This window comes from Dasypus novemcinctus (genome assembly GCF_030445035.2).
Source record: "Dasypus novemcinctus isolate mDasNov1 chromosome 11 unlocalized genomic scaffold, mDasNov1.1.hap2 SUPER_11_unloc_3, whole genome shotgun sequence".
NCBI lineage: Eukaryota > Metazoa > Chordata > Mammalia > Cingulata > Dasypodidae > Dasypus > Dasypus novemcinctus.
Genome location: NW_026688127.1, coordinates 528,031 through 546,588, shown reverse-complemented (window position 1 = coordinate 546,588; position 18,558 = coordinate 528,031). Strand labels below are relative to the sequence as shown.

Below are 18,558 nucleotides of genomic sequence, written 5' to 3'. Positions count from 1 at the left end.
TTCCTTATCTATTCTGCCAATCTGTGTATCTTGATGGGTGAATTTAATCCATTAATGTTCAATTTTATTATTGTCAATGAATTACTTACATTATCCATATTTTCTTTAAGTTTATATATGTAACATATTGTTTTTATTTCTCTTTTTAAAATGAGAAATTATTGCTCTTGCATTCTCCTCCAACTCTCTCTCCTGTTTTTTCCTTTCAACCTGAGGACTCCCTTCAGTATTTCTTGAAAGGCAGGTTTCTTAGTGACCATAATTCTTAATTTCTGTTTATCTGTGAATATTTTGAACTCTCCCTCATTTTTGAATGCCAGTTTTGCTGTTTAAAGTATTTTTGGCTGACAGGTTTTTTCTTGTAGCATGTTAACTATGCCATACTATGGCCTTCTTGCCTCCATGGTTTCAGATGAGAATTTGCACTTAATCTTATTGAGCTTCCCTTGTATGTGATGGATCTCTTTTGTCTTGCTGCTTTAGGTATTTTCTGTCTTTACCATTGGACAATTTGACACATGTATGTCTTAGAGTAGGACTGTTATGATTTATACTAGTTGGGGTGTGCTGCACTTCCTGGACATGTACATCCATCTCCCTCAATAGGTTTGGGAAGTTTTCAGCCATCATTTCCTCCAATACTCCTTCTGTCCCCTTTCCTTTCTCTTCTCTCTCTGGGATGCCTATAATACATATTTTTGAGCATTACATGTTGTCATTCAAATTCCTACATCCCTGCTGGATATTTTTCTTTTTCTTTTTTTATCTATCTGTTCTACTATCTGCTTCATTTCAGATGTACTGTGTCCCACATCATTGATCATTTCTTCTGCTTGTTCAAATCTGATGTGCTTCCATCGTATTTTTGATTTCTTGGGTTGTGTCATTCATCACCATCATATCCGTTATCTATTTAATGTGTATTTAGAATTCCTTCAGTATATTTTCCCAGTGTCCTCTTAATATCCTTAATCTCTTCCTTCCCTTCATTAAGCTGCTCATGATACTTATTTGGACATGTCTGATTGTTGTTCCATGTTCTGCATCTCCTCCTGAATTTTAGTTTGTTCATTTCACTGGGCCATGTCTTCCTGTTTCTTATGATGGCTTGTAATTTTTTGTTGCCATCTAGGCATCTGTTTATTTTGATGGGTTTATTCAGTTGATTATGTTCTCTCTCTACTCTGGGGTTTTATTTTGTTGTTTGTGTGTGTGTGTTGTAAGGTTTCACTTTGACATTTCATTCTTATTCTCTTTCTTTGCCATTGTCTATGTTCCTTTGAAAAAAATAGGACCAGGAGGAGGAGGGGCAAGATGGTGGCTTAGTGAACTTGCCTTGCGGTCTCTCCTGGGAGAGGAGGCTGGGCACCACTGCCGGTTCTCCGAGGCGGGGCTTTTTCAGGATTTTTGCAGGGCAGGAAGTGTCTGGACATCGATTTGGTGGAAAGGTAATGGAGAGGATTGGTCTATAAGATATAATTTGGCTTCTATTGCCCGGAGGTGAGACCGGCAGATGGGTTGCTCACTCCTTGGGGGGGCGGTGGAGCCATGGTATCGGCGCTCTGGCTGCACTTTTGGTGGTTCTGCGGTGCTGGGGAATTTGCGAATCCTGGGCAGGCTGTTGGGAGGTTGAGGGAATGGACGCCTCTGCGAATCAATTTGGGGAGACAGACGGTGTTTTGTGAAGTGGGGGAATTTTTGATTGCGGACACAAATAATAGTGCTTCCACCTGGAGCCCCACCTCCCAGGCCCGGCTGCCAATCTGCAATGGAATTAGATTCTTAGTAATAAAGGGACATAATTGGGAGGTAGTTACAGGGTGCGGTGAGGGAGGGGGACACGTCAGGAAGCCGATTGGGGAATATTTCGTGAAGCTTGGGAATTCCGGTTTTGGAATCCATTTTTGGCATTTCCAACCAGAGCCCAACCCACGTCGGGCTTCAGATCTGCTTCAGTAAATTGGCTGCGGTGTAGAGGCGCCCTCAGCTGGCCGTTTTTTGGAATCACAGGGTGGGAGCTGTCCAAAAGCTGAATTGTCGATTTACCCACTAAAACAAACCCTACTGAGTAAGTGAATTGCAGGGTTCAGACATAATATAGACTTTGCGGATCTGACTTCCCCCATAAGGCTGACACCCAGCTGCGGGGCTCCCTGAGGGCTGTATTACACTCCGGGGCACCTAGGCTTCCTGTTGACCAGATTTGAGGTTGCTAGGTCTGAATCCCCTAAACTCTGGTGGCCCATACCCGAGACTCATACCTCTTGAGTCTTCAGTAACTCAGACTTTCCACCCCTGAATCCATCACACCCTGAGGTCGATCTGAGATCCTTGAATGCCCTAGCCTTCAACGTTTGCATTTTTTCTTTATCATTTCATTTTGTTTTGTTTTTATTTTCATTTTATCTTATTTTTTACTTTTTTTTAATGTCCTGATTGCTAATATTGCATTATCCCCTAGTCTTTTCTCCCAGTGTATCCCATAAAGACTTTTTTTTATTCAGTTATTTAAGGTTTTTTAAAAATTTTTTTCTACTTATTTTATTTTAACTCAGTTATACAATAAGTGCTGCAGGGAACACCTCACATTTGCTGGGTTTTCTCATCCTCCACTGCCTCATTTCTGTGTGAACTGATTTAGGCTACCAAAACTATCCACTCTCCCCTACATCTTGATATCTGGCATCATCTACTGTCTCTCCTGTATTCCACCTCCCACCCCCCTTTCTTTGATCCACAAAGTGTCTAACTCTTAATTTCTAATACCTCTGTTTTGTTTTCTGTCTGTTATCCACTCTTGAAACTATTACCTTTCTTTTCTCTTTCCCTCTCTCATGAAAACAATAGCTTTTTAGCGCATACCATATTCCTCCCATATTCAGTCATCTACCTCATAATAGGTACTCTACCTACTGCTATAACTCTACACAATTTACACGAATCTAACCTCCATCCTCCCAGATCTCATATTCTTGCTTTGTTAACATATATCACCGATACTACTTTACACTTTTTCCTTGCTTACACAATTGCCTTTCCCCAGCACTAACACTTTCCTCTAAAGTGAACTTAACCAGCAACAAGAAATTAGAATAATAAGAACAAAGTGACAAAGAGAAGATATAACACTTATGCAAAAACAACAGCTAACTAATATCCAAGAGTAGACAAAGAAGCTAAGGAACTAAATAAACCCGTCAAGATAAAATGATGAGCAGACAGCAACAAAAAACTACAAATCAAACCAGTAATCAGGAAAACATGGCTGAATCCAATCAACAAACTAAAAATCAGGAAGGGGAGCAGAACTTTGCACAAGCAATGAAAGATCTCAGAACATTTATGACTGACAAATTTGATGAAGTAATGAAAGAGGTTAACAACATGAAGACAACACTTGGAGGGGAAATTGCAGACATACACAAAAAGATAACAGATATGATGGGAATGAACACCACAGTTCAAGAAATCAAAATACACTTGCAGCAAATATCAGCAGACTAGAAGAGGCAGAGCAGAGAATTAGTGACGTGGAAGACAGTACATCAGAAATCAAACAGATAGTGGAAGGGGTCGATAAAAAGATAGAAAAAATCCAGCTAGGACTCAGGGACCTGAACGACAATGCAAAACGCTCAAACATATGTGTTATAGGCATTCCAGAAGGAGAAGAGAAGGGAAAGGGGTCAGAAGGAGTGATGCAGGAAATAATGGCTGAAAACTTCCCAAATCTACTGAAAGAGACAGATGTACATATTCAAGAAGCACAGCGCACTCCACTAGTCATAAACCCCAACAGGCCCATCCCAAGACATATACTTGTCAAATTATCAAATGCTAAAGACAAAGAGAAAATCCTAAATGGAGCAAGAGAAAAGAAAACCATCACATACAAGGGAAGATCCATAAGATTAAGTGCAGATTCCTCATCTGAAACCATGGAGGCAAGAAGGCAGTGGTATGATATAGTCAAGGTACTAAAGGAAAAAATTTTCCAACCAAGAATACTTTATCCAGCTAAACTAGCATTCAAACATGATGGAGAGTTCAAAATATTTGCAGATAAACAGAAACTGAAAGAGTATACCAACAAGAAACCTCCCCTTCAAGAAATTCTAAAGGGAGATTTGCAGGAAGAAAGGAAAAAACAGGACAGGCAGAGGTGTAGGAGAGTATAAGAGCAACAAAAAAAGACAAAAATAGAAGAAAAAAATACAAAATATGACAAACACAAATACAATCAAAATATGGCTAACACAAACAATTCCTTGAAAGTAAAAACACTGAATGTCAACAGATTAAACTCACCTATCAAAAGATTCAGACTGGGACATTGGATAAGGAAATATGACCCATCCGTATGCTGTCTACAAGAGACACATCTTAGACCCAGAGATGCATGGAGATTGAAAGTGAATGGCTGGAAAACAATCATACAAGCAAACAATAACCAAAAAAAGGCAGGAGTAGCTATATTAATATCAGACAAAATAGACTTTAAATGTGAAACAATTGTGAGAGACAAAGGATACTATATTTTAGTGAAAGGGAAAATCTGTCAAGAAGATCAAACAATCATAAATATTTATGCTCCTAACAAGGGTACCTCCAAATATGTGAGGCAAACACTGGAAAAACTAAGTGAAACAATAGATGCATCTACAATTATAGTGGGGGATTTTAATACACCACTATCAACTCTGGACAGAACATCTCAAAAGAGAATCACTAAAGAAACAAAACATTTGAACAGTATATTAGAGGAGCTGGATCTAATAGACATATATAGAACATTACACCCAAGCACAGCAGGATACACATTTTTCTCAAGCGCACATGGATCATTCTCCAAGATAGACCATATGCTAGACCACAAAGAAAGGCTGAATGAATTCAGAAAGATTGAAATCATACAAAACAATATCTCTGACCACAGTGGAGTCAAGCTGGAAATTTGCAAGGGACAGAGGCCCAGATTTCACACCATGATTTGGAAATTAAACAGCACATTCTTAGAAAAAGAGTGGGTCAAAGAGGAAATCGCAAAAGAAACCAATGACTACCTTGAAACAAATGATAATGATAACAAAACATACCAAAATTTATGGGATGCAGCAAAAGCAGTACTGAGAGGGAAATTTATAGCCATAATCTTATATATCAAAAAAGAAGAAAGAACAAAAATTGAAGAACTAACTGTACATTTCAAGGAATTAGAAAAACAAAAACAAAGTAACCCAACAGGAAGAAGAAGGAAGGAAATAAAGATAAGAGCAGAACTAAATGAAATAGAAAATAAGAAAGCACTTGAAAAGATAAACAAGACCAAGAGCTGGTTTTTTGAGAAGATCAACAAAATTGACAAACCTTTTGCGAGACTAACAGAAAAAAAGAGAGAAGATGCAAATTCACAAAATAAGAAATGAGAAAGACGATATCACCACTGACCCCACAGAAATAAAGAGTATCATAAGAGGATACTTTGAAAAACTATATTCCAACAAAAATGACAATTTAGAGGAAATGGACAAATTCCTAGAAACACATAAGCAGCCTATATTGACAAAAGAAGAAATTGATGATCTTAACAAACCAATCACAAGCAGAGAGATAGAATCAGTCATTAAAAATCTCCCAACTAAGAAGAGCCCAGGGCCAGATGGCTTCACAGGTGAATTCTACAAAACATTCCGGAAAGAACTAACACCAATCCTGCTGAAACTATTCCCAAAAAATTGAAACAGAAGGAACATTGCCGAACTCCTTCTATGATGCTAACATTACTCTAGTACCAAAGCCAAACAAAGACACCACAGGAAAGGAAAATTACAGACCAATTTCTCTGATGAACTTAGACGCAAAAATACTTAACAAAATACTTGCTAATCGTATTCAACAACACATTAAATGAATTATACACCATGACCAAGTGGGAGTTATTCCAGGTATGCAAGGATGGTTCAACATAAGAAAATCAATCAACATAATACACCATATAAACAGATCGAAGGAAAAAAGTCACATGATTATATCTATAGGTGCAGAAAAAGCATTTGACAAAATACAGCACCCTTTCCTGATAAAAAACACTCCAAAAGATTGGAATACAAGGAAATTTTTTGAACATGATAGAGAGTATATACGAAAAACCTACAGCCAACATTGTTTACAATGGAGAAATCCTAAAATCCTTCCCTCTAATCTCAGGAACAAGACAAGGATGCCCATTGTCTCTGCTCCTACTTAACATTGTCTTAGAAGTACTTGCTCGAGCACTGAGGCAAGAACCAGATATAAAAGGCATTCAAATTGGAAAGGAAGAAGTCAAAATTTCATTATTTGCAGATGACATGATCCTATACATAGAAAACCCTGAGAGATCTACAACAAAGCTTCTAGAACTCATAAATGAGTTTAGTAAAGTCACAGGTTATAACATCAATGTGCAAAAATCAGTAGCATTTCTTTACACCAATAATGAGCAAGATCAGGAGGAAATCAAGAAACAAATACCATTCACAATAGTAAAGAAAAAAATCAAATACTTAGGAATAAATTTAGCTAAAGAGGTAAAAAACTTATACACTGAGAACTATACAAGACTGTTCAAGGAAATCAAAGAAGACCTAAATAAATGGAAGAATATTCCCTGTTCATGGATAGGAAGACTGAATATTATTAAGATGTCTATCCTACCAAAACTGATCTACACATTCAATGCAATCCCAATAAAAATCAACACAGCCTTCTTTAAGGAAGTAGAAAAACTAACTATGAAATTTATTTGGAAAGGAAAGAGGCCCCGAATAGCCGAAGACATATTGAAAAAGAAAAACGAAATTGGAGAAATCACACTACCTGACTTCAAAACATACTACAAAGGTACAGTAGTGAAAACAGCATGGTATTGGCATAAGGAGAGACACACAGACCAATGGAATTGAATTGAAAGCTCTGATATAGAACCTCACATATATAGCCATATAATATTTGATAAAGCCACCAAACCCTCTCAACTGGAAGAGAGTGGCCTATTCAACAAATGGTGCCTGGAGAACTGGATAGCCATATGTAGAAGAATGAAAGAGGATTACCATCTCTCACCTTATACAAAGATCAACTCAAGATGGATCAAAGGCCTAAATATAAGAGCCAAGACCATAAAAACCTTGGAAAGCAGAGTAGGGAAACATCTACAGGACCTTGTAATAGGAAATGGATTCATGAATATCACACCAAAAGCACGAGCAGCAAAAGAACTAATAGATTAATGGGACTTCCTCAAAATTAAAGCCTTCTGCACCTCAAAGGAGTTTGTCAAGAAAGTAAAAAGGGAGCCCACACAGTGGGAGAAAATATTTGGCAAACATATATCTAATAAGAAACTTATAACTTGCATATATAAAGAACTCCTATATCTTGAAAATAAAAAGATAAACAACCCATTTAAAAAATGGGAAAAAGATTTAAACAGACACTTCTCCAAAGAAGAAATACAAATGGCTAAAAAGCACATGAAAAAATGCTCCAAATCTCTAGCTATCAGGGAAATGCAAATCAAAACTACAATGAGATACCATCTTACTCCCATAAGATTGGCAGCCATGAAAAAAACAGAAGAATACAAATGCTGGAGAGAATGTGAAGAAAGGGGAACACTCATCCACTGCTGGTGGGGATGCAGAAGGATCCAACCATTCTGGAGGACAGTTTGGCAGTTTCTCAAAAAACTAACCATAGATTTGCCATATGACCCAGCAATACCACTGCTGGGTATATAGCCAGCAGAACTGAAAACAAGGACACAAACCGATATATGTACACCAATGTTCATAACAGCATTGTTCACTATCACCAAAAGTTTGAATCAACCCAAATGCCCTTCAACAGATGAGTGGATCAACAAAATGTGGTATATACACACAATGGAATACTACTCGGCTGTAAGAACAAATACACTATAAACACACGTGATAACATGGATGAATCTTGAGAACCTTATGTTGAATGAAGCAACGCAGGCATTGAAGGACAAACACTACATGACCTCAATGATATGAAATAAGAAAGCTGCCTCAGAGAGCTAGAGACTGAACAATAGGCTTACAGGAAATCGGGGGGTGGAGGAAGGATGTGAGCTGACGTCTGCAGGGGTGGAATTTATGATGAGCTGGCGGTAAGTATGAGCACAAAGAAGAGATAAAATGGGGGCAAGGGGTTGCCCTTGGGGGGGGTGTGGGTTTGAGGGGGGCTGGGGATGGGCGGATGGGTAATCCTGCCCAAAAAGTGGGGGGAGGGAGGGGTAGCAAACGAACATAGGAGAGTGTCAGGTGTTCATGGAGAGTAAAATGCTGAGATAATCATATCAAAATATAATTAAGAGGGTTACCTGTTTAGGATGCTCGGAGGGGATGGTCTGATGCGGGATGGGCTCTTGGGGAATGTCTGAATGCTCATTTTGCCAGAGTGGGTGGTACCATTGGATAGAGACCCAAGTAGTGAGAGTGGGGGTGGACCCACATCCTGGGGAGGACTAATGCCATCAAATAGAGGGAACTGTATCTCTCGAGAGAAAGGGTGGCTCCCAGGGCATTGGGGCAGTTCAGCAAGTTAGGCCCTGAACACTGTTGCAAGTATCTCTGGACGTGGCTCCTTGGGAAACGGAGGTTGGCTGTCACTGTGGGCACCAAGGGGATGGGAAAATGGATGTTAAATGTGTGGAACCAAAGTAAATGTGGGATAAGAGAGGACTTTCACGAGAGTACACAAGGATGGATATAAAACATGTACTATTACACCATAAAATATAGGGAACGACAGACTAATAATGTAAACCATAATGTAAAGCATAGGATAACTAAAAATTTAGAAAACTGTATATCCTAAAGTATGGACCACAATGTAAGCACAGATGTCATCTTGTTTGAAAGCTATTGTCACAGAGTCTCTACATCACTGTAAGTAAATATGATATGAATAAGGTATAAGAATATCGCTGTGGAAGGGTAAAGATTTTATGGTGGATGTGTGGGAGTACTGCATATTGTATATATGAATTACTGTGGTCTAGGGCTCTTGTGAAGAGAAGTTCAATAATTAGGGGAAAAAAAAAGAAAAAGATAGGATGTAGAATTTTTCCAAGTCAACACGTATTCTATATCTAACCTTTAAACCCATCGCTCTAAGCCATTTTACTAGTAAGGGATCCTTACATTATATTGGGCTTCAATTTTCAGGAAGTTTTGGATCACAGAGTGGTTCAACAATGGCAGTGGAGGAATACTGGTATAGGATACTATTGACAGGTGATATATGGCTGACAGGGAGCTATATAGGGCATATGTCCAGGGTGCATGGTAATGTTTGGATATACTCATAGTGGCAACAATTAAAAACTACAGCTGTGGGGGGTACTGGATTCCTGGCAGGGGGTGCTCTGTTGTGGTCACTAGGGGAGCAGTGGCAGTCCCCCAGGTGCAACAGTTAGGACCAGGAAGGAGTGAGGGTCCAACAGTGAGAGCATGATACTAATGACTATGCTTGTGAGCATATATGCCTGAAATAAGAACAAGGCCTAGAGCAGCACTGTGCCTGGGAATTTCCTCCTGACAGCCTTTATGTTACTCAAATGTGGCCAGTCTTGAAGCCAAACTCAGCATGTAAATGCAATGCCTTCCCCCCAGCGTGGGACATGACACCCGGGGATGAGCCTCCCTGGCACCGAGGGATCACTATCAAGTACCAACTGATGATGCAACTGGAAAATGACCTTGAATTGAAGGTTCAATGTGGATCTAGCAGAATATCCCTGTCTACGTATAATAACATGACTTTAAAATGCTGTTTGACCTAATGTAAGGGGAAAATGGAAAGGAGAAATGAGTTTATATGGCTACGAGTCTCTAAAAAAGAGTCTGAAGGCTGTCAGAAGGATTGTCCTTATGCACAACTGAGCAGAATCTAAGAGACAGATGAAGTAGATACAACCCCAGGTATTGGTTCCTTTGAGGGCTAAAGAGACCCACAGGCTCTATGGTCATGGCAGATGGGGTTCACTGCCATGTCAGATGGCCCTTCTTTGGAGCTGTTGTTTCTGTGTGATGAAACTGGATTCAGATGGAATCTCTTTTCATAAGACTTTCACGCTACTTTACTGAAATTGTAGTTGGTGTTGGGGTTTAAGATATATTTAGGGGATTTGAATCTCTGGACTGACAATATGATAGCCAGGCTCTGAGCCTCAACAGACTTCAGCTCCTACAATCTGATTTATTGGACTCACCTCACTCAGCTAAGATGGAGTTGAAGAAGGACAACCACCACACCATGGAGTCTAGAGTGCCTACAACTGAAAGCAGGAGGATTGCATCCAGTATCCATGTGGAATCTGCACCTCCTCTTGACATAGAGATGCCATGGACATAACCAATCCAAGGTCCACAGAGAAAAGGTGGCATTGGAGTGGAGTGGGAAAAGTGGACATGGTGGCTGATATGGGTATGGGGAATGGCAGGAAGAGATGACATGTGGAGGCGCCTTTGGGACTTAGAGTTGCCCTGGATGGTGCTGCAGGGGCAATCACCAGACATTGTAAATCCTCCCAGGGCCCACTGGATGGAATGTGGGAGAGTATGGGCCATGATGTGGACCATTGACCATGAGGTGCAGAGATGCCCAGAGAGGTACTTACCAAATGCAATGGATGTATCATGATGATGGGAGTGAGTGTTGCTGGGGGGGGGGGGGGAGTGGTGGGATGGGAGTGGTGGGGTTGAATGGGACCTCATATTGTTTTTTTAATGTAATATTTTTACAAAATCAATAAAAAAAATAGGACCAGTGAAGAGGAAAGAGATAGGAAGAGGAAAAGAATAATAGCAATAATAATAGTGAAAGGTAAGAGAGGAACCATACAAGACCTAGGAAAATGAGTAATTAACATGAGTAAGAAGTACTGAGGAAAAAGAATTAAAAAGTAGGGTAGAAACAATGAAATGAGTAACAGAATAGAGAAAAATATGTAGAAGGAAGTCAAAGGCTGGGATGAGAAGAGAGGAAAAGAATAGGGAAAAGAGAAAAATAAAAAAGAAAACAGGAAAAAGGAGAAATAAAAACAAGAAAAATTGAAGACCAAACAAAAGAATTTGAATGAAAGAACAACAGAAAATAGAAGACAGGAAGATGCAGGAAAGAAAAGAAATAGTGTAGGTTAAAAAAATTCAGTAAACAAAAAAGAAATGGAAACAAAGGAGAAACACAACAAACAAGAAATAATACAGCAGCAACACATTTTTAAAAAGAAAGAGAGAAAAAGAACAAGAAATAAAAATTAATAGAAAAACAGCCTTCTTTCTTAAACCTCTAAGAATCTTTTCAGGCTGCTCGTGTTCATTTAATCAGCCTGTAGTCTGCCCTCTGCAAGTTTTGAACCAGGTTTTAGTTAATAAAATAAGGAAAAATTTAAAAGGAACTTGAAAAGAGAGAGATCCAAGAAAAGCTAATGTAAAAGGAATGTCTGTAGGATCCCTGTCATGAAGTTTCAGCTGGATGCCTGGTAACCCAGTGGGTTTTCAAACCAGGGACCTCATATATTTAAGGCAGGAATGCTTCCAGTGAGCCAACCTGTCTCCTTCGGGTAGTTAGCCTTTCACAAGGCTGTCTGTCCCCTTTCCCTTGGGCAGGGTTGATTCCTTGCAGTTTAGCCAGAGTCCTGCTGATGAGGCACCTGTCTGTCCCTGCTTCCTCTCTAATCTAATTCCTCTCTTTACCTGGGTGGCTGGGCATGACAGCCTGCCTGAGGAGATCCCCCTCCCTTCTCCCTGTCTGTTTGGCATCCCTTCCAATATTCAAAGGTGAACTCAGCTGGCCAAACTCACTGTCAAGAATCCACTCCCCACACTCCAGGCCCCTCTTCCTACCAGGAAGCTTGGCTCAACCTCGGCTGTTTGCCCAGCCACAGGGGCGAGTATTGCACAGTTTTCCTTTGGCTTTTCTTTCCACTACCCTCCTAGAGGACTCAGAGCACCTTCCCATTCTCTATATATCCAAAGCAGCTGGCAGGGAGGAAGATGTCTGCTCTCCTCTCAGATGCAATTCACCAGGGGTTTTATCCTTGCTTAATATTTCAGGGGTGGGGGAGGGGAGCCCTTCTCAGCCACTGGGAGGTTTAATAACTCACAATGTGTTGTTTGGCTTCTTCGTCTTTCTGTTGCCCACTTTTCTGGGAGTGGTGAAGCAGTGTCCTGGTCTGCCATACCCCAAAGCTGTCTTCAAGGTAGCTTTTGACTCTTTTCCCATTGTTTTAGTGAGAGCTCTGTCTTACCTCCCTAATCCAATGGCCTGTTCCCACAATTCCTCCAAATTAATTTCTTCATACAGCTGCATTATATTCCATTATGTGAATACACCAGTTTATCCATTGGGTTGTTTCCAACTTTTGGCAATTGTAAATAATGCTTCTATGAACACTGGTGTGCAAATATCTGCTTTCAGTTGTTCTGGGTACATACCCAGTAGTGGTATTGCTGGGATACATGGCAAATTTAACTTTAGGAACTGCCAAACAGTCGTCCATAGAGGCCTGTACCATTCTACATTCCCACCAAGAGTAAATAAGTGTCTCAAACTGTCCACATCCTCTCCATTTGTTTTCCTGTCTTTTTAATAGTGGCCATTCTAGTAGGTGTAAAATGATATCTCATATGTAATTTTTATTTTCATTTCCCTAATAGCTAGTGTTGTTGAATATTTTTTCATGTGTGGTTTGTTTGTTTTTTTTCCCATTTATATTCCCTCTTTGGACAAATATTTATTCAAGCTTTTTCCCATTTCTTCATTGCATTGTCTTTTTATTGTTGAGTTATATCATGGATATTAAACCCTTGTCAAATGCTTGAGAGCCAAATATTTTCTCCACTGAGATAGTTGCCTTTCACCCTCTCCACAAAGTCCTGTAAGGTTTAAAAGTAATTTTGAGGAGGTCCCATTCATTTTTTCTTTTGTTGTGTGTGCTTCAGGTGCAAGGTCCAAGAAAAAGCACCTACCACAAGGTCTCTAATATGCTGCCCTACATTTTCTTCTAGTAGTTTTATGTTCCTAGCTTTTATATTTAGGCCTTTGATCCATTTTGAGTTGATTCTTGTACAGGGAGTGAGATAGGAGTCCTCTTTCATTCTTCAGGTTATGGATATCCAAGTTTTCCCAGCATCATTTGTTGAAAAGACTGTTTTGTCTCATTAGCATGGCTTTTGTAGGTTTGTTGAAAAACAGTTGGCTGTAGAGGTGAGGGTTTATTTCTGAACTCTCGATCTATTCCACTGATCAATGCCAATACCATGCTGTTTTGAAGACTGTAGCCTTGTAGTAAGTTTCAGTGTCAAGCAGTGAAATTTCTACCATGTGGCTCTTCTTTTTTAGAGTGCTTTTGGCTATTCCCTTCCAAAAGAATTTGGTATTTGCCTTTTCTATTTCTGTAAAAGTAGGTTGTTGGAATTTTGATTGGTATTGCATTGAACCTATAGATCAGGTTGGGTAGGATTGACATCATCACAGTCTTCCAACACAGGAACATGAAATGTTTTTCTGTTTGTTTAGGTCTTCATTGATTTCTTTATCATTGCTGTGCAGTTTTTCTGCATATATAACTTACTGGGCATACCTTTTATGTGGTTTGCTTCTCCATTGCTGCCCTCAGAAATTTCTCTTAATCTTGGACATTTGACACTCTGAGTAGTATGTGTCTTGGAGTAAGTCTATTCACATCTATTCTTATTGGGGTACCCTGTGCTTCTGACATGTAAGTTCATTTCTTTCATGAGAGTTGGGAAATTTTCAGCTGCCCTAATAAGGAAGTTTTCTTATTCCCTCAAATACTCTTTCTGCTCCTTTTCCCTTATATTCTCCTTCTGGAACAGCCATTGCATGTATGTTGTTGCATTTCATGTTATTCAATTTTTTGAGCTCTTGCTCAAATCCTTCCATTCTTTTCTCTCTGTGTTCTTTTGTCTCTCTAATTTCAGCTCTTCTGCCTTCTGAATCACCTATTCTTTCTTCTTTTAAAAAAGATTTAAAGCCTTTACTGACTTTGACCCTGAGTGTGGAGACTGCTGTGCAGCCACTCTCACCTCTGCCTGCACTGGCCCTTTGGGCAATGTACTGTGCCTGCTCCCTGCATGATGACCTGGTGTAGACAACTGTCTTGTCCAGCCTCTCACCCATTTCTTGGGGGAGCTCTGCTAAGACAGTGCCCAGCAGCCAGGCCTGGAGGCATCCAGTCCCTGCCTGCCCATCACATGATGTCCATCTCTCCAGATCAGAAACAGAATCCTGTCCTCACAGACCTGCAGCCCTTGAGGTAAAGAGGTGACAGCTGTTGATGAAGCCGTCCCAGCATTCCCTTCCCACCCTGCCAGCCATGCACTAGGTGTGGACATAGAGGCCCACCAGGACCCCATCCCACTGAGAACCTGCTTCTGCCAGGGCCTGCCCACCCAGTATCCTCCAGGCCACACATGTGCTGGGAGGGAGAACTGCTGGGAAGTTGCCCAGATGGTCACAACTGCCACCTGGTCTCCAGTGCTCTGCCCTGCATCACCTTGTGTTATCTTGGGGTGTCTCCTGCTAAATGGCCAGAAAGACCTACACTTACATCAACTCAGTCATCCCTACAGGTGGTGGAAGGCCTGGGAAATTCAAGGCCCCAGTATTGAGGGGGTGGAGCTCCATCAGACCTCACTCGTCCTCCTCCCAGTTGTGTGGCCCTGGAAAGTGACTGGGCCTCTTAGGTCTTCCCAGTCTCCTCATCTTTATAAGTCAGCCAAAGGGGTGCTGATGCCAAGTCCCAGAACTCTGCTGCCTATTCTATGGGGTATTTATTTGGGATAGAGGCTTACAGTCACAAGGCTATAAAGAGTATGTTACTTCTCTCACCAAAGCCTGCTGCTCCCTTTTGGAGCAGGGTGGCTGCTGGTGTCTGTGAGGGCTCAGCCTCCCTCTTCCTCTTCAGGCTCATGGTCCCAGCTTCTGATCACAGCTGGAGGCTGGCATAGGGCTCGCCTCTCTTCCTTGACTCATTTCTATCTGGGCTTAGCTGCTCCGTTCTCTTCAGCTGCTAACTCTCAGGCTCATCTCTTTTCCCAGGCTGCAGGATTCTCTGTGTATCTCCTCCTGTGTGTCTGCTACCTTGTGAAAGTCTGTTTTATCAGCCTGAGGGGGCTATGTGGTTTGATCAGAGCCCTAATCTTAATGTAATCCAATCAGATAGCACAACTTAATCTAATATAATATAATCAAAGGGTTATATAACCAGTAGAAAAGGCCAGTTTACAAACATACTCTATATTTCTTTTTGGAATTTATAAATAATATCAAACTGCCTTCTCACCTGCACCTTGAGGATCTTGTAGCATGTACTCCCTAGGGGGTTTGGCAGAGGTATATGCAATAGTCTCTAAAATTTATGGAATGGTGTCACAGGGACCTAATACATGAGCTTAGAGGTGGAAGAATTACAAGAAAGAAAGGGAGGCAGCAGGAAGTTCAACCAAAGACTGTAGCAGTTCGATATTATTGATGAATTCCAAAAAGAAATATTGGATTATGTTTGTAAACTGATCTTTTCCTCTGGGCATATTAGATTATATTGGATTCATAGATTTCCTTGATTAAGTAATCATGTAAACCTCTTGTGCTTATAGGGTGCCAGTAGATAAAAGACATGGCAAAGGACAGAGTTGAGGACTTTTAATGTAGTTTTGATGTTGGAGTTTGATGCTGAAGCTGGAGCCCTGGGGAGAGAGGCAAGCCTAGAGAGCCTCATCATCTAGAGCTGACCTTGTGGAGCTAACAGAAGAGCTGAGCCCAAGAGGAACCCAGGAATCCTGAACCCTCACAGACTTCAGCAGCCATCTTGCTCCAACATGTGAAAATAGGCTTTGGTGAGGGAAGTAACTTATGCTTTATGGCCTGGTAACTGTAAGCTCCTACCCCAAATAAATACCTGTTATAAAAATCAACCAATTTCTGTTATTTTGCATCAGCACCCCTTTGACTAACTAATACAGAGACCATGCAAATATTCTCTTCATCAAACTTTCAAATTACCCATTCATTTATTTCTTTTGGTATGGAATCATGAATTCCTGTTATATTCCTATTATATTCAATGGGTTATCATTATATATTTTGATACTCAAAATGTTTCAGATTGATCAGTGGAATCCACTTCAAACTGTCTTCTATGTCCTCTTGACAGAATTCCTTCATTAATTTATGACAAAACCAAGTCTTCAAGGCTCAAGAAGTACTCTCCCTGCCCCAGCCTGGAACCAGCTATTTTTCAAAAAGGGATGTGTGCTTTTAGTGGAGATTGATATTTAGATACCAAGATCTAGGTGATAGGGATCTCAGTGCTATTGGGTTGTCACTGTTTACAGTTTTCAGTAGACAGAGCTAAGGAATATATGAATATTTATACTGTGTATGTATATATCTGTATGTATATATGTAAATGGGTAAGTTTACATCTATATTTATTTCTATATCTATATATATTGAAAAACACAAATTCACCTGAAGACCAACTACTTAATCAGCAGGTCCCAGTAAAAACTGATAGCAGGACGCTTGTTCTAAAAGGGCAAAAAATATAAGGCTTTTTTCCTTCTCCACAATATCTCTACTTTTCATGGTACTTACTACGTAATACCATTCTAACTAAAGAAAAATTTAAAATTTAATTACCATGAATTCTACTGTTGCTCTTTATATTGTGCAGTGTCACTTATAAATACAAATACAATTTATCTTGTATGTGGAATCATGAAAATTACTCAATTCTTGGTTCAAAGCTGTATTTCACTGTGCATATATTTAGTTCTTACCAGAATAGTGGAAACCTGAGCAAACCTACCTCAACTCTTTATTTTATTTTATTATTTTTTTAAAGATTTATTTTTATTTATTTCTCCCCACCCCCTTGTTTGCACTTGCTGTGTCTATTTTGTTCTCATCTTCCTTTTTGGAGTCATGGGAACTGAACCCAGTACCTCCCATGTGGGAGGTAGAAATCCAGGGTGTGCAGGGCTGTTTTTCCTGGAGGTTCTAGGGAAAGTCCACTTCTAAGGCCTTTCAAGAGGTTGTTCATTTCTTCTTAATATTCCATCATATGAATATATGACATTTTGTTTATCCATTCTTTGGTTGATGGACACTTGGGTTGTTTCCATCTTTTGGCAATTGCAAATCATGCTGCTATGAATATCGGTGGGCAATTGTCTGTTTGCATCACAGTTTTCAGTTCTTCTGGGTATATTCTTAGTAGAGGAATTGCTGGATCATATGGCAGTTGCATATTTAGCTTCCTAAGGAACTGCCAAACTGTCTTCCACAGAGGCTGCACCATTTTATAATCCCACCAACAATGAAGGCATGTTCCTATTTCTCCACATCCTCTCCAGCACTTATTGTTTTCTCTCTCTTTTAGTAATGGCCATTCTATGAGGTGTGAGATTGTATCTCATAGTTTTGATTTGCATTTCCCTAATAGCTAGTGATATGGAACATTTTTTTCATGTGCTTTTTTTACATTTGTATTTCCTCTTTCAAGTAATGGCCATTTAAGTCTTTTGTCCATTTTTATATTGGATTCCTTGCTGTTTTATTTTTGAGTTGTAGTGTCTTTTTATATAGCATTGAAATCAAACCCTTAATGGATATTTGGTTTCCAAATATTTTCTGCCATTGAGTGGGCTGCCTTTTCACCTTCTTTTTTTATTTTTAGGTTTTAAAACTTTTTATTTGCATATTTTAAAAATTGTACATTCCAATAATTAAAATCACTTGAACAAAAAAAAAATGGCACTCTGATTAAATTGCATTTTACAGCCTGTAGGACACCTTGGACCAACTTTTGCTTTTACTCTAGATTTCACTGTCATCCTTCACCAACATGCAAGTTCTTTTCCTTCCCTGCCAGCCAGACAGGCAGGTGGGAGAGGCAGGCGTGGCCTTCCTTGTCAGTAGTTCTCGATTCTTTGATGTGAAAAGGTGCAGCACAGTCATTTAAACTTGACCAACCTCTTTGCATCTTACAAAGTTAATAGCTAAAAGAAGTAAAATAAGAAGGCTATGCTTGTGGAATATACAGTGCATATTGGCAGCACCCGCCTCATTACAATTTGCCTGCTTGCTTCTCCTATTTGATCGTTTCTTTGGAAGGCAGTGGATTTTTCTCTTGCATTTCTGTCTTCTTCAATTTCAACTTATCGAATTTCTCAATCTCAGCCATATCAGGTTTGTCAGACATGTTTGCAGAGGAAGCCGAGCGAGCTGCAAGTGAGGAGAAGCTGGTTCACGCAGGGTTTGTCGCCGAGTCCTTTTCACCTTCTTGACAAAGTCTTTGGAAGCACAAATTGTTTTACATTTTGATATGTACACATTTGGCCAATGCTTCCCCCTTTGCTTAATCAGGAAGGGCTAGAAGGAAAGAAACTATTAGTTGCCCTATCTTTCCCTTCCCTTTTTGTTTTTTAAGATTTATTCCTCTCTGCTTTCCCTGCC

At 40.0% G+C, this 18,558-nt stretch overlaps 1 long non-coding RNA gene across 1 annotated transcript in view; it reads left to right on the top strand.

Annotated features, from left to right (window-relative positions):
* The window catches only part of LOC131277384 (uncharacterized), an 83,961-nt gene extending 67,980 nt beyond the window's left edge, over positions 1-15,981 (top strand). Inside the window, exon 3 of the long non-coding RNA XR_009184562.1 lies at positions 15,696-15,981. This is a non-coding gene — a long non-coding RNA (uncharacterized lncRNA). The remainder of the gene's footprint in view (positions 1-15,695) is intronic.
* The last annotated feature ends 2,577 nt before the right edge of the window (positions 15,982-18,558 follow it).